This window comes from Neopsephotus bourkii, unplaced genomic scaffold (genome assembly GCF_033783945.1).
Source record: "Neopsephotus bourkii isolate Nb327-2 ecotype Australia unplaced genomic scaffold, CSIRO-AGI_Nbou_v1 NB_1181, whole genome shotgun sequence".
In the NCBI taxonomy this organism is placed as follows: domain Eukaryota; kingdom Metazoa; phylum Chordata; class Aves; order Psittaciformes; family Psittacidae; genus Neopsephotus; species Neopsephotus bourkii.
In genome coordinates, this window is record NW_026901666.1 from 285,001 (window position 1) to 302,539 (window position 17,539).

The window sequence follows — 17,539 nt, forward strand, 5'->3', positions numbered from 1 at the left end:
AGATACAATTTGCATATATTTTAGTGAATATAGAATCACAGAATAGTTTGTTGGGAGATGCCTTAAATATCACCTAGTTCCAAATCCCCTGCCATGGGCAAGGACACCTTCCATCAGTGAAATAAAATAAGAGGTTGACTGGCTGAGTAGTCAAAGGTCTCCACTAAACTACATTGCTGCTATTGGCACACATCAACAGGAAGAATAATCTATTTGCCTGCTAAAATACAATACAGCAAACACCTCTGGGAAGTAAAAAGACAATTTTGCCAGAAAAACCCTGGCATTTTTGCCAGACTATGGCTAAGATTGGTAACAAATGTCAAATGCAGTGGTGTTGAACCTAAGGTGAGTCTAGTCCATGTCTAGACTCGAGGCCAGCAAGTTGCTTCATCAGAGGTCATTGAAAGCTAACGCAGAAAGACTGTCAGTTGCATAATAACATGGGCCAAAAATGAATCATTACACGGAAGTGGGTCTTTTTACCCAACTATCCTTGTCTGATGTATGTAATGACCAGCTGAAAAAATTTAGCACAAACTAGAAAAAAAACCCCAAACCTACACCTAGGAGAAAATGATTGAGTTGTACATCCATTCACAGGAAAAAAACCCAAAACATTATTATGTTTTTTCACAGGCATAAATAATGAACATGATGATGGGGAAAATGAGGCATAAGCTTTCTGAGGTACCATAGACAATATTAGACACCACTGGTGCTTCCATCCGATGTCCACGCAGAAAACCCTTCCCAACAGCAGGATGCATTTGTACGGTTACATTAAGGCCACTGAATTAATTTTTGTAATATATGAAATGTAACATTTTATTCAGATCTGGTTTTACTATTTGATTTGAAGTAGTAATGAATTACAGACCCTGCCCAGGAAACACTTGAGTGAAGCTTTTTCATTCAACCACAACTCTTCTAAATTAACACTGAGAGGACTACATGCATGGCCACCACGGGTTCCTCACTTTAAATGCTTGCCTGGACCTCAAGTTAATTTACCCGAATATTATTTACTTACATGCCTTTCAGTGTGATTATGGTTCTCCCAGATAAGCAGAGACATTTAAATTTTCTGTTTCCTCTTAATTTCCAAATGTTTACCCACTATAACCTCTTTATTAAACTGTTTACTAAAGCCAACACTTGCTCCATTTTACCAACCTCCTCCACAGTTTTTCAGTGCTTTACTCCATCACAGTTCATTTCTGGGCTGTGAACAAACCACTCCATTCCCTCTGTCAAAACAAATATTCTTAAACACCAGAATCATCCAGTTCACCCTGGAATGGACCACCTTTAAACAGAAACTCTCCTCAAAATCACTACCAAAATACAAACACACACACTACATGAGCGTTACTGCAGTTGTACACTTCAGTTTTACTCTTGACTAATTGCTTTGAAGATTTTTCTTCAAACCTCTGAACCTCCTTTACTAAGTCTGCATGCTGCGCAAACATTCCATGTGATGTGTACTCTTTGATTTGGCGTGCCATCCCTTGGTATATTATTTTCACGTCTGTCTACACTAAGCTGTATTTTCAAGGCACTGACCAAATCACCTATGAGATCTACCATTTTTCCACTGCTTGCTGTCACCCGTTGGTGTTCTCTGTAGATCACAGAATCATAGAATCCTAAAATGGTTTGGGTTGAAATAAACCTTAAAGATCATCTAGTTCCCACCTCCCTGCCACAAGCAGGGACACAGGCTGGACTAGGCTGCTCAAAGCCCCATCCAACCTGGCCTTGATAAAACCTGAAAAAATTCTATCACACTCAACAACCTCATCTGAATCTGTTGCCTATGTTACAAACAAGACAGGCTCCCAAACAAGTCCAACTTAAACCATCCCATCTCAGCAACTTAGCCACCCTCAGATTCTCAGAACATAAAAGCGTAAATATAGTGTGGCTGAATTACTTGCACATATGCTCTGAAATGTTAAGTGTGCATTCTGACAGTCCAAGCTGAATTATAGACCTAAAACCAGTTGTTGGTGGTTCCTCTAAAGTATGGACATATCCCTGCAAGGATATACTTATATATATATATGCATGGGAAAAGCTGAAGGAGAAATAGGCTATAGGATTTGCCCTAAACCACCAAGTCAGTGACCAAATTGAGAGGACCGATAAACCAAATTTAACTAACAGATTTTGAAAAGTCATTGCTATTAAGAATTGCCTGATATGTGAAAGGCTGGACTACCTAGGCAGGCTATATCCCCCTGCCTGTCTTTAATCTCCCAGCCAATCACCCACTCAGTGCACCATTTCTATTTCTGAAGAGGTTTTCTTCTTATTTTTCAGCCCTTATAAATCTGATCCGTCAGTGCAGAATTTCTAATAATAGTAGATAAAACTCCACCGATCTCCCTCTGGAATAAACTATTTAATATCCTTTATTTAAGACATGTGTGTGCAATCAATTCCATGGTATTTACTTGTATTACACACACAGTATTCATCATCTTGACAATTTTTAAAAGTTTTAGAACACCATTTCACTTAACAGTTTTATAAAAAAAAAAAAAAAGGAAGATTTATTTGATGGTTAACTTTGGAACAAGTTATCTGCATTAACTTCCATTGTTTTGGCATAAAGTAGTTCTGTATATTTTACTAACAACAGTGGAGACATGATAAAGGATGTAGGCAGAGAGCCATAAACAGCTCTCGCTGCAACACAGTGTTCGTGTAAGAGCATTAATTTTTCGGACTTTGATTGGAAGACATCTCTGTGCTCAGCCACTTGAATTTTCCTAAATAGAACCATGTATAAAACCTTGTACCTGAATATAATAATTTTAACTGCTGAAAGACCATTGTAAATCATATGTAATATAAACTTGTCCACATGATTGGAATGATATAATGGATATTGTAGTCCCTAACCACTAGCTAATGTTCTTTATGACACTTAAATAAATGACCTGAAAATAAACTAATAACAACATGAAATCTTCTAAACCTGTTCATGTTCATTTCCCAAAAGCATGCTGGAGAAAGACAATGTCTAGTTAGCACATTTTTTGTGTTTACATTCTCTCCAGAACATTTTTGTTCCTGCTATTCTATTTATTGTCTTCCAGATTCACATTAATTCTTCTTTTCTGCCACATTCCCAACAGACTCATCTCTCCATCCCCTATCTGCGCAGATCTCAGAGCTTGCAGGACTTTTACATTGCCATCCAGAAGCCTATAACCGGGGGAAAAAAATCAAGTGCTCCAGTGTTTTATTTGGAGCCAGTATCTACTCCCTTCCACAAAAATAATGTAAATTTCAATTTCATCTAAATTTATCTAAGTTTCAGGACATACAACCTCAGAGAGGCTGGCTATGGAACAGCAGAGCCAGGGCAGGAGTAGACATAGGCTTAAAAGGCTAGCTATAAGAAAGAAGTTCTTCAAAGTCATGGGGTTGAGACACTGGAACAGGTTACCCAGAGAAGCTGTGGCTGCTCCAGCCCTGACAGTGTTCAAGGCCAGGTTGGACAGGGCTTTGAGCAACCTGGTCTATTGGAAGGTGTCCCTGCCCATGCAGGGAGGTTGGAACTAAGTGAACTTTACAGCTTCTTCCAACCCAAACCACTCTAGGGTTCCATGATTCTAAAAAACAAGCTAGACAGCTACTGCAGCAGTTAGGTAGAACTTAGTTGTTGAGAAAGATGCACTAGTTTTCTCAGCCTTAGTTACAAGACACATTAATCACATAAAATGAAAAATGCCATAGCATTCTGTTTTTCATATGGGAGAAGTATATTAACAGTTGCAACAGATCCTATGAGATGATGTCCCTAATTTAAAAAAAAAAATTAAAAAAGTTTTAATTTTATGCATAACTCATATATTTACACACTTAAAGTTTAGAACAGAGACTTAGATAACTAATAAGTATCACAACTTGTTTTTAAGACTTTCAAAACCTAATTTATTCATATTTTTGAGGATCTCAGACACACGTAACAGTAAATTTTAAAACTTTATTAAGACTCTAAAGAGTAAGCCTTGAAAACTTTCTTTTTTTTTTTGATAGTGAGTATAGATGTTTAGTTAAAAAGATGGGATAAAAATTAAACTATGTCCATATGTAATAAAACTCCCATATACTAAAAGTCATAGTTTCAATCTAAATATTTGCCATTTTTAATAACACCTTTTTTTAAAATCTCCCCATCTATGTATTATGTATTTTCTTTTCACTTATGCTATGAAATCCCTCTCTGAGGAAACCTACATTCTTTTCCGTGAAGCAGACATGTGCGTTTTCTCCAGGTTCTTCACAAGACATTGCCACGTTACATTGCACGTGTTTATTCACAGCACTTCATTTGCCCAATGAAAAATTACTTACAGGAACTGTTTGTTTTTTGTGGTTTTTTTTTTTTTCATGGCATCAAAAGTCACTTTGTGCACCATTTTATTAAAAAAAACCAACAAAAATTGGAAAGGCCATGATGTCACTGCTCGACAAATAGAAACCATATTAGAAAGACTAACTGGAGTGCTGGTTTAAGTTAGATCAAACTGTACAAGCATGTTCTGTGTGCCATTTAGTAGTTTGAATAGCTGATCTCGATAAGGAAGGGCAATTTTGAAAGAATGGATATAAGCTATTGAGAAAAAAAAAGAATTTGGATTCATAAAACCTGGCCCTTCTGGAATTGTAGCTACATTTGGAAGCAAAGTTAAAAAATAGTGCTGAAAATGCAATGGATTTTTTTTTTTTCCCCTATTATATCACCATCAAAAAGTTTAAAAATAACAAAAGGAGACTGTCATGATCAGACATGTTAGAAACCCCTCCCAGGCCTCGGAGCTGGAGCACACACATTTTAGAGCCGCTGCATTTGCTTCATCACTGACACACTGTCACGGTGTAACTTACAACTTAGCAAACTCATTGTCTGACAATTCTCTTTGTCTTTCCTTAAACATGATTATAGATGTCTCTTTGCTAACTGTAATATTTCTAGTAGAATTTATATGACTTAAAACACTGCAGAGAGCTTTTGTGATTCTAACACCTGGGGTCCATTTGGCTTATAATGGCTGCAATGGACAGTCATTTTTGCCATTTGCAGTAACTAAGACATTCTAGTTTTGCACTTCCTTTCTTTCTGCTTCCTTGAATTTATCTGTTTCTCAAGATGAATATCTTCCCAGAATTACTACAAATATATGCAAAACTATACAATCATAGAATCATAGAATGGTTTGGGCTGGAAAGCACCTTAAGATCATCTAGTTCCAACCGCCCTGCATGGGCAGGGACTCCTCACACTGCACCATGTCGCCCAAAGCTCTGTCCAACCTGGCCTTGAACACTGCTAGGGATGGAGCATTTGCCACTTTCTTGGGCAGCCTGTTCCAGTGCCTCACCACCCTCACAATAAAGAACTTCTTTCTTATATCTAACTCGAACTTTCCCTGTTTAAGCTTAAACACTCATTATCCCTTGTCCTAGCGCTACAGTCCCTGATGAAGAGCCCCTGTGCACACATATTACTGGCCAAGCACTGTACAAATACCACAGTTGTATGGATATTTTTGAGCTTTCTCAGAATTCAGAATTTTGTCCACTATTCTAAGGAAAAAAAAAAAACAACCAAGGTCATGGAAGTAGTTCTTTGGAGACCACAATGGAACAGAGAGCAATTACTTGGTGTTCCTATTTACATATACATTTATATTTTTAATATTTATTGTTACAAATCACCTGATAGCAGTAAAACTGATGCATTTATATTTATCTACTTCTCAAAAGATGGCAACAAATGGAAAAACTGGGAGACTAGCCTCAGTTCAGTAATTTTGTTCTTGATTTTTTTTTCTCTGCATCTACTGTTACATTTTGCTCTACACCTAAAAGGAGTCGCTGAGTGCGATCAGGTGTCCCAAAGCTATGCTACAGTTCAAACATAAAAACTTGAAATAAGATTTTCAGTATTTAGGGAAATTATATTAGGGTTTATTGATGCTGTCACAGACTTTCAGAGATCTAATTTCACTTTCTGGTCTTTAGCAATGGTTGCAATTCTTCATTCAGAAGAGAGAAAAGATTACTTGTCAGCAGTAATCTCTAACATAGATAATGCCATATAAATATTAGAGGCTTATAAGCATGGACAAGGATTAGCAGCAAAGAGAGAGAACAGAAAGAAAACTGAACAGAGCCAAGATTAAGCACTGGGAAGGGCACAGCAAAAGAAAATACAAGGTCTGCATCTGGGCTTGTCTTCCCACAGTAGAAAATATATTTTCCTGAGTAATTACGGTTTACACTGGTTTCCATGTTTGCAAGCTGCAAGATATATGAGATATTTTTTGAGTTGTGATCATTATTTTCCTTCAACTATCTTCCATGACAGGAGAAACATAGCACAGACCCAGGGAATCACTGAGGTTGGAAGGGCTCTGGTCCAACTTTGTGCTCAAAGGTCATCCAGTTGGACTAGGTTGCTCAAAGCCTCATCCTGTCAATGGCCAAGGATGGAGATTTTACACTTAGGCATTAAGTTTGTAAGAGGTGTTGCAGCTAGCAGAAGCTTGCAAGAGGGACTACAAGGTGAACAACACCGGAGAGAGCTAAGCTGACAGAAGCAGCAGGACATCTTCCTTCTTGATGTTTGTATCCTTGCCAGAAAGAGGGAAGTGGTATGTAATCTATACAACACATACACCAGTGAGGAATATCATAAGGTCTGATTTCTTTCTGCAAAATCAACCAAAATATTGCTGGTTTAGCAGCAAATAAGCTGACTGCAAAAACCCTTGTCATGCCAGCCGTATGCCTGATCAGCAGGCAGGATCCAGAGATGGTCCTGGAGAAGACAGTCGATCCAGATCAACTGAAAGCAGTTACTTTTGACTCAAGTGATAAATTGGTTTGTTGGAGTGGAGAAGGAAGATGAGACCAGCAGGAGATGAAAGATGTCAACAGAAAAGATAGTAAAGATAATTCAGATTCTTCAAAGCGGAACTTCCACCTATTTTTATTAATAATTTCTGAGAAAAAATCCTCAATATCTAGTATCTGTATTTGATACTGCCAAAATTCCCACTTTTATTTAGTGTTTATACTTTCTTTCCAATCTAGTTTCACTCTGATTCAACAACACTCGTATTAGTTTACCCTCTAAGATGTCGTATCTGTACCTCAATTATGAGGTGGAGGGTTAAACTGATCTCTAACTTTCCCCTCAATATTACACTTGACTTTCTAACATTAAGATTACTGCTCAAAATACACTGTAAAGCCTATATTCTAGATGACTAAGATTTTAACTAAAGCCTTCTTCAGCTTTTATTCCCCCTATTACATGGAAAAGTACTACCTTCCAGAACACAAGCCTGCAGTGAAACTATTGAAAACAGGAGCAAAGGCAGGTGAAATTACTCCAAAACAAACGCATCACTGAAAGTCTCGTTTTGAGTCATCTGTGCTGCTGCTCTTGTTGGACATCATTTCAGCCAAAAGCACATCTAGCCTAATCTAGTACTTGTGGGATTAGTCCATTTTGTTATATATTTACCCCTGAGAAATTACTTCAACAATATCTTACGTGCCTTAGGTCAGCAGAAAAACGTATCAGATAGTGATTACTCTTCATTTTAACACTGAAAGGGAGACTCTGGACCCACTGAAGTCAAAGGCAAAGCTCTCTTTGACTTCAAGAAAGACTGAGCTTGATCCTACGTATATTATTTCTGAATTCACATTTTCAATTCCCTGAAATCCTTTAACACTAAATGTAAGAATCTGGGCAGTTGTAATTTCTAAGAACATCATTCTCAACAAATGAAATGGTGATAATTTAAAAACTCCTCAGAAAGATGGCAATGAACTACAATACATATTTAAGAACAGAGATGAAAATAACTTACGCATTATTTTGTGCAATATGTGAAAACATGAATTAATTGATAGTTTGGAGGGAAAAAAAAAAAGTAATTTTCTCTATAATTAAACATCAGGACTGTATAGATCTGCTGCACTGACACTGCAAAGTAAAAGATACACTTTTGGAGACCTTAGAGTCCCCTCGATAACAACTGCCATAAATTTAGAAATTGTTGATTTAAGTTCTGCTTCTGCAGAAGTTCAAAAGAATGAATTACACTATGGGGAAAAATAGTTAGGCTTCTGAGAACTGCAAGGTTTTTAAGGTTCTTTAGGATTCTAAAGGATTGGTCATGTTTATTAGTGCTAACTTAAACAGAAAAAAACAGCTCGGCACTTGAGTATTTATTTAGAAAATGCAAATTTCACATATAGCTCCACAAAAAACAGCATCTCTTCTTGCTAAACAGAACTGGAAATGGGTATTTGAAAACCAATATAACACCTCAAATCATCTTGTCTTTTATTTTAAATTAAAATTAATACCAGGATCCTATAACATAAAATTTCCTGTTTTGTGGAACTACTTCTAATCAGGATATACACGATGAATGTCCCCTTTAAATAGGCTGTTTTGTAACATACGCGATGCAGAAGGGAGTGCTATCATAACACTTCAATAGTTAAGTGACTTTATGAGAAAAATACTTCCAAATGTTTCCTAAAACCTTCCAAACCACACCAAAGAACATTATCGTAATATTATGTTTCCCTATGGCCTCCAATATTTAAGCTTGCTATTCTTGAAATGCTACTTGGATGAAAAATATAAGTTTATGTAATGTATAAATTGCTCCTAGAAGAAAAGTTGCCTTTAAAATTACTCTATATAGATGTCAGATATTTTACATTTTCAATGGCCTTTCTGTATTAATTGAACAAATAGTATGCTAGTGTTTTGGGCTGCATGAGAATAGTCTATTTTAAAACTGAGCAGTTGCTGTGTGCTCTTATTCACAGTGAATACTGAAAACAGTAACTGTCCTAACTGATCACATATCAAGTTACCATTAATATATATCCATATTTCTTGCACAGTATACATAATCCATATAAACTGTATACCATACATCAATACCATATTCCAGTGAATCCACCATCAAAGAGTTTGTTTATAGTAGGCTTTCATTTGACTCAGGGTTGTAATGTTCTGTGCAAGCATAAGCTAACCATTTCAGTGATTTTGCCAGCAAGCTGCTTTTCGGCAGATTATTGGCAATGCATACTGGCAACAAACTAGTGCAACTAAGTCCTTATAACTTACAGGTAAATAATGATTTTAATAAATTTATGTAAAATGTTCCACTTGCTCACATCTGGTTTTGATAATTCACTCAAACTGTGAAAATGCAAACTTCTGTGGTTCTCAGGAAAACACATATTTTACCTTAATTATTTAACACTTTCTCAGGTATTCCAAGAAATAAATAAGCAATGAAGCCTGCTTTCACTGGGAGGTTTAATTGAAGGAAGTTTTATCTGAAGAAGCTAGAGAAATTAATTAATAATAATTGTATGCACACAAAAAATAAACCTCATTTTGTCATCCATACAACATTCAAATAGCAAGAAAAACATAGGGCTATTGCAGAACTATCTCAGCTCCAGGGCATTCAAATCAGATGGTCCAGTCAACTGTCTCTGACCCTGAGGACTACAAGATAATGCAGAGATTTTGACCTCCATTTGAAAATGTGTTACTGTTATTAGATTTACTTGCAATTTCTTTGCACTACGATTGAAGTTTTATTGTGCACACACTTGTACCTCACCTAGTCAGTGTGGTTTAGAGGAAATACTGAGTCTTAATCCCTACTTTGCCAGTGCATCAGTGTGTCACTGTTCAAAACACCAAAAGTCTCTCTCCGTCTCTAGAACTAGAACGGCCATAGCTCTACACCCTGATCAAGTTGTTGTCAGAAAACTCTGAAAATGTTATTACTGATAGAAGCAGTGCCATTAAAGGGGACAAAAATAAGTGGAATCACTTTTTCTGGTATAAATCTGGATGACAGTGATACTGATATATGATTACTGATCATGTGCCTTTCAGCATGCAGGCACTAAAAGTCTCCTTAGGGAACCTGCACCTCCAAATTCTGTAAACACTTGTGGCTCATCACTGATCTACCTGTGGTATTAAAGACTGTAAAAGAAGAAGAGGAATATGTTGCAAAAAGGAAAAAACAGTATCAAAACAAATATGAATCTTACCCTTGTACGTGGAGTTACCAGCTTGGTGACAATCTGCATAATGGACAATGGGAAAGATAGTGCCTACCCTGTAAGGACACAGAGTCTTGTGAATTGCTCTGCAGCAGGATTTGGTCATCTTGAGCATTATTGTATTAAATATATTTAAAAAAAATTAAAAAAATAAGAAGCCTTGGAGATGCAAAGAAGCTTGACCATGACTGTTCACCCCAGTGTCTTCCTTCTACAACTCTGAACATCATCCGTACAGACACACCCTACATGACTGTGGAGAGAAGTACTCTCAGTACAGCACTTTGAGGTTTCTATTAAAAGAGATCAAAAAGGTGAAAAAAAGGCCAGCATGTGAGAATTTAAAAGCAAATGATAAAATTAAAGCATTTAACAACATCAAGGAGAAGTTTCTTCAGCTTCTCCCTCCTTCTATGCCCAAGTCACCACTTCGCAGGATGCTGGTCCCTCAACCTGCCACACTCCCTGGTGACAGCTACTGCCAGCTGCCCCCATGATCTTCATATGTTCCACCCTGAGTGTGGGGAGCAATAAGTTCAGCCCATCGAACATGTAACCATAATTGAGGGAAGTAATGTACTTTAAAAAGTTTTACACAGCCAATGTCCATGTCTGTTCTGCTTGCGAATACATCTCAAAGTTCTATTAAATAATAGCTTTTATGGGGCCTGTAATGAATAGGGAACAATTATTAAAACCAGATTTTCACTGTGCCAAATTCAGCCTAGAATTTTCTTGCTGCTTTTGAGTGTTTATTCATTTATGGAGTCAACAGTTTAGGATTTTCTACGGCTTGGCAACACAGTTAAAACCCAGTGAATTCTTGCTGAGATCTATTGGATGTGCTGGTAAAACTCCCTGTTGCTATAGTGGACTTGCTTTTAATTTGATCTGTTTCAAGGATTCAGTATCCTTCTAGCACGTTAGAAACCTAAGGGCATATATTTGTATTGTTTAAAGGCAGGAAATTCTGTGAACTGAAATGAGAACATATCCCTTTTGCCTTTCTGGACTTTTGTTATTTTTTCTTCCTTCTGGGGTTTTGGAAACAAAACCAGTGAAAACTGAAAGTCTGAACAATAGCAAATTACTTTCAAGGAAAAAAAAGTAAACTACTATGCATACTTTTGTAACTTTATTCATACACTTTGTACATGTGTAAATTGGACTTATTCAGGCATCAGAAAATACTATTTGCAGCAGGGCCTTAGACTGCAGCAGGATCATACTGTTTTTGTCATAAAAGACTTGCACTTTCCTGTTTTATTTTATTATTATTCCTTCACTACCTTGTATTAACTCATACCCCACCAACTTCATGGCAGAGCTTATTTGCTTCATGGTAACTGCAGAAGTAGGGTAATCACATTTTTATTGTAAGGAGAAGAAAAAATATGAATCTTTGTAGCTCTTTAACTCCTTGTCCAGAGTCCTACATCCCTCCTTTAACTGATCACAGAACCATAAAATGAATATTAGAATAGTTTGGATTGGAAGGTACAATAAAGATTGTCCAGTTTCAACCCACCATCCACTAGACCAGGTTGCTCAATGCCTTGTCCAGCCTGGCCTTGAACACTTATAGGGATGGGACATCCAGAAGTTCTCTGGGCAAGCTGATCCAGTGCCTTGCCATTGTCATACTGAAGAATGTTTTCCTGATCCCTAATCTGAATCTGCCCTCTCAGTTTAAAGACATTCCCCCTTGTCCTATCACTACCTGCCCTTATAAAAAAGCCCCTCTCCAGATTTCTTGTATGCCCCTTTAGGTATTGGAAGGCTGCTCTAAGGTATGCTATGAGGTAATGAAAAAGGTAAGTCTGAATTCTGGGCTACGAAGTGAGAAGTGGTGAAAGATGAACATGGACACTGTTCAGTCAAGAGCTGCAGAGATATTTATCACCTTTTAAACAATTACAGCAGAAGCTTTCTTACAGAAGTACTGTACTAATTTACAGAAGGACTGAAGGCAGACTGGCTCGGAGACCTGATCTCAGCAGGATGCATTAATCCTAGTGTGCAAATATGTCTACACTGCTTCTGGTGCTCAAACTAGCTTGGTATCTCTATTGCACATAATGAATATGCAGTATTTCATAAGACTAAGGTTATAGGTTATGGACATGGTTATGGCTTTCTGCAATACTCCCGCTTCATGACAGACTACAGAGATTCAGCTAAGTTTGCAACACAATGTGTTGGAAGATAGCTCACGTGCAGCAGCCTCAACTGCAGCCACTTCAGCAAGAGCCTAAACACCCAGCACTTACACAGTGGTGTGCCTTGCATACAGTGTACAACAAGTTGAATGTTCCTATCTAAGAAGTGTAACAGCCAAATATAAATTACAGTGGGATGCAAAGCTTGAGAGAGACATTTGACACCCAAGATACTGCTTGGGCACAGGTTCTCTCCTAGCTAGGGTTTCTTCACACTCACTAATCCCTCTTCCTGGACAGCAGCAATTATGACATTGGTGAACTGCAGGACTTCAGTTTATTTGCTTTCAGTTGGCACAGTGCTTCATGCCCATCTCATCTACTCTTGGATGTTATGACAACTGACGCAGGGATCACAATGAGACACAATCAATCATCATAATAAATACAGCTCAGCTGTTTCCATGCAGTCAAAGCCTTTGGTGAAGAATTTTAATAAAGAGATTCGAAAGAGCATGAAGAAGGAGCTTTACTTTAAGTGCTTGCAATAATGACTTCCAAAGAAACACTCCTGACTATCAAACCCAGGGAATAAAGAGCTAAAAGGTACTCATGTTCACCTGTGGATTATCTGTCTTTTACATCTCTACATGAAAGCAAGGGTATCCAGCTGTAATACTTTGATAGTCTTTCCTGCAGAGGGGAAGGCTATGAAAAGGAAGGCTTGGTTCTCACCCAGATATCATGGGGCACATCACCTTCCTGATGGAAAAAGCTGGGATCCAATATTTAGCACCTATGACAATCATAATTACTCCAACTATTCTTGGGGTGATGTGCCCATACAGTCTCTCTTATTCAGAGTACACTAATGCCACAGTTTTAGCCAAGTGGTCAAAGAACAACTAACATAATTTGAAATGTAGCACCATACAAATGTTTACATTATATATTCAACATACATATGCACAACTGACCATAAGTCGCCCGTTTACAGGTCCCACTTACCTTCTTCTCAGTTCTTTTGAAAATGCAGTTAAAGACTCTGGGCAAAAATTACAACTAAGTTCATGAACTACACAAAAAATTGGCTGCAACACCATTTGTTAAAAGTTATGACAAACTAGAACGTCCAGCTAAAAGGAGCAGATGCACTGCTTGCTAAGCTGTAGCTGGAGACAGAAATTTTTGTGCCAAGATCAAAAGAATAAGGTGTTCATATAAATGGCATTTTATTTTGATCCTATTATTCTATATGAGCTTGAGTAGAGATCAAAGGAAAAAGTACCCAGGTTTCACTATTAACACTTAACATAGCTCCAGTCAGAAAATCCTTTCCAGATTGCTAGTACAATTTAAAGCCCAGCAAATTTTTGTTGTTCTGTTAGGTAATATACCTGAAGGCACAGTTTGGATTCCTCGACCACCTTTTCCATTGTGGAAAATTGCTTCTGATATATATAATTTCAGTCATTTTCATTTTTATGACAGTAACCCCCCAAAACCCTAGCTCTGAGGACTACAACTCACTACTTTTGGTTTGTACCCACTGTCCCACAGAGACAGGCTGCCTTGAAGTACCAACAATATATTACTAACTGCCCACAACAGTCAGAAATTCAACTGTCGGAGTCAAGTACTATGGTCTGGTTCAGCCCCTGCCAATGCCAGTTCTACAAGAAGCAAAGCATACCAGCTTCAACTCAGTGTGTAAACAAACCTAATGGGCCTTTGAAATATGTAAAGGTCCTGATAGCTGGCAAGAATTAAATGTGCTTTAATATGTTGTATTGCTTATTATGACATTACCCAGGATTACTACTATTAATTAATGGTTCTATTGCCTCTCTTAGAACCCAGCAATGGTGCATAAAGAATAAATAATATAATGTATTTCTTACAAAGCCAAAGTATACTACAAATTTTAATGTTCATGCTTTCTTTGAATGTAAGCTTCTCATTGATGTTTCAGTAATTCAGGGCAGACATTTCAGAGTTTCACTTCCAGTGATTTTTTTTTTTTTACTTTGATTACTAAGACTGCAGCAATTTGCTAAAAAACAGGTATAGCTTATCACACTATTTTTGAGAAAAATCTGCAATCTAGAATTCATAAAAGAGTATATATGTCCTTCTTCCCTGCCTTGCCTCTCCCTCCCCAATTGCTATTAAAGCATTTGTGTTAAAAAATCATTCTAAAGTTTATTGTAAATGCCAAAAAATGGGCACTGGTCCCACAGGAGCTGGCTCAGCTATGGCTTACCATCTTGAACATATTCGTTTTATCCAGCTCCATCCCAGGAAGGGTTCTGGGGGGAGTGGAATGGTTTCGGGGTTGAGGTTTTGGGTCTTTTTTTTTACTTAACTTTTCTCTAATAACAGTAAATTGTACAGACATAAGAAGATGGCAAGCTGCGATTGCGGGAACTTGTACATGCTAAATACATGCAGTGGAGCTGTGGCCTAGAGTGAACATTACAATTACGGGTTAAACGAGACAAAACATTTCATACACAGTCAGAATATGTTCATGTTACATACAGCAGCCAGCTGGCTATAAACCCAAGAAGCCAGAAAACTTCAGCTTTTAAATGGATGAATACAGATATAAATGGAAGAAAGGTGGTTTGTCGCCACATGAATGACTTTAAAAGTGAGAAGAGTAGATTTCTTTTACAAGGGTTTTCCAAAAGAGTAACATTGTTGATATGTTAAAGAAGAATCAGTATGATGGTTGGCACATTTCATATATATATATTTTCTATTTTGTTTTGAGTCAGAGAAGCCTGATTCAGTGTATCTGAACAATTATAACACAGCTTTACATACAGGTGTTTCTAGTAAACAGGGACACAAGTTCTTTCATAATCACAGAATCAAAGAATCACAGAATAGAAATACCTCTAGAATACAGAATAAATAACTCTGCAGCTGATGGTTCACAAACAAGATTACTCTATTAATTTATTTCAGATTCAAATTACCACGCACTGAGCTGTGAGAATCCATGAACCATTTTCCTTGACATATTTCCAGCTCTAAGTAATGTATACTATAGTCTTTTCTACTCTCTGTATAAGAATCATTGAACCTATGGCAAATGATTCTACCTGCGCACAAAACCACCAGACCACCTTGAGGTTGCTAAACCAACATTTTCCTGACAGGCACAAAGGATGAGAGAAGCATTCCTGAAACTCTCTACTCTGTATTTAACCACGGTGAGTAGCAAAGCCTTCTGGAATACAGACCTAAGAAATGTCCTAATGGGTTTTCATAAATAAATGAACCGGAATGACTTTGTAGCTGATCACCCCACTTGAACATTCTGGGATCTTCCCAAGATAAACACTTGCTTCTTCCCCATTGTACCTAAGGCAGATGTAATTCTCTCTTGAATACAAAAGCAGAGCTTAGGTTCTTACCAACTCCAGTACCAGGTAAACTTCAAAGATATAAAAGAACTTTACAGTCATAAACAATGTTTATATTCATTTATATGTTATATATGTGTATATATATATAACAATTTTTACAAAACTTTTTGATGGTTAGAAGTGGCTGTAAGCTCATGGTTTTGATATCACTGTTGACAGAATCAGATGGAAACTGTAGGAAGACTGATAACAAAATTGCTCCCCACAACCTTTCTCCTATGTCTCTGAACTAACTGAATGAGAACTTAGAAGGAAATGAACAAAGATTTGCTGTTCTTTACAGTCACGCAATGAGAGTGTAGGTTAAGTCCAGGAAGTATTTGCAGATTTCAGATAGTTTGTGGACCTTTGTTGCTTTTCCTTGCATTCAGATCTAATCTCAGCCCCAGCACAGAGCTGGACTTTCATGTTCTGTGATCCTCCACTAATAGAAAACCCAGCTAACTGTGACAGTTAAGGCAAAGTAGACTCAAGACATAAATTTCAATTTCAGCTTTTTGTAGGCATTTATTCATTCTAATGCATTAAGAACAAAATACTTCACCACAAAGAGAAAGCTTATAATCATGCTGCTAAATAAATTCATATTTAATGTATATTCATAGTAGAATATGCCTACAAACTGGAAAGATATAGCTACAATTTTTAGATGAAGTTTGGATGGACAATTTGATGTCTCACATCCAGTATGTCACAATCAGGTGATCTTTAGACTGTTTCTTTTTTTTTTTTTGTATTCCTGATACAAAATATGTGTATACCTCCAAGTCACTCAAGTTACTATTAATAACCACTGGAATATTTTTAGAAGGTCCTTCAAACAGAAGGGAAATATTCTCACTACAATTTGGAACAAGCAATGAATTGCGTTTGGTTCATTTGGTTCAATCAAGCATCAATTTTAGATTATTTGTCTGAAGTCAGAATTCTTAAAATAAGCCTGTTTTTTATAGAACCAATTTCTGGGGAAAAAAATCCCCTCCATAATTTGAGTGTAATCAGCTATTCTAATATAACTGGCTCTGATTTGGAGGTAAGGTACAGGATCATAGGACTATATGGTTAATTCAACAGGTGTTCCATGAGTACTCATACGAATAAGTGTAAACACCTCAATCCTGTTTCCATTTTATTATGCTGCTGCATCACCTTTGGTACTGAGAAACTTCTTTGTACTAAGATCAGCATTTCACCTTTTCCTACTGTACCTATTCCCCTTCTCCAAATTAAATGTGTCCCTACTGCAGGAAGGCACTGCATCCTAGTTATATTCCACATACATATTTTATTAGCTCTTCCTGCGCATACAGAAAGGCTACTGGACTTGTCATGTGAAATGCTGACCACTTTGCTATCACAGTGCTAAACAAGGGTTTGGGCATGTTGGAAGACGAGGGCTCATGGCATAATACGCAATTCGTATCAAATCTGTCAATCAGCAATATTTGGCATTGAAAATAGTTCTGAATATGAAAAGGAAAACATCTGGCTGTCGGATATTCAGAAGCATTATATGCCAAAAAAGCATTAGGGAAATTTCGACCTCTCACAAGCCCATTCAGCTAATTCTTGATGGGTCATCTGTACCATAAGGTGCTTTCTGGTACCATATTTTTCCTTTTCCTTTATTGTCCTTTGTGAAGAAAACAGGAGATAAAACTATCACCAGAAAATAAAAACATTAACCTCTAAGTACCTTGGGTTTTGATAAACAGTGAGACCACTGGAAACCTTAGCTTCTGCATATGAATTAGAGGAGAATAATGGAACTGAGCAAGAAGTCATGGACTATGT

At 37.2% G+C, this 17,539-nt stretch overlaps 1 protein-coding gene across 7 annotated transcripts in view; it reads right to left on the bottom strand.

The window, feature by feature from the left end:
• The window catches only part of GTDC1 (glycosyltransferase like domain containing 1), a 202,838-nt gene that overhangs the window by 52,235 nt on the left and 133,064 nt on the right, over positions 1-17,539 (bottom strand). The window lies entirely within an intron of this gene.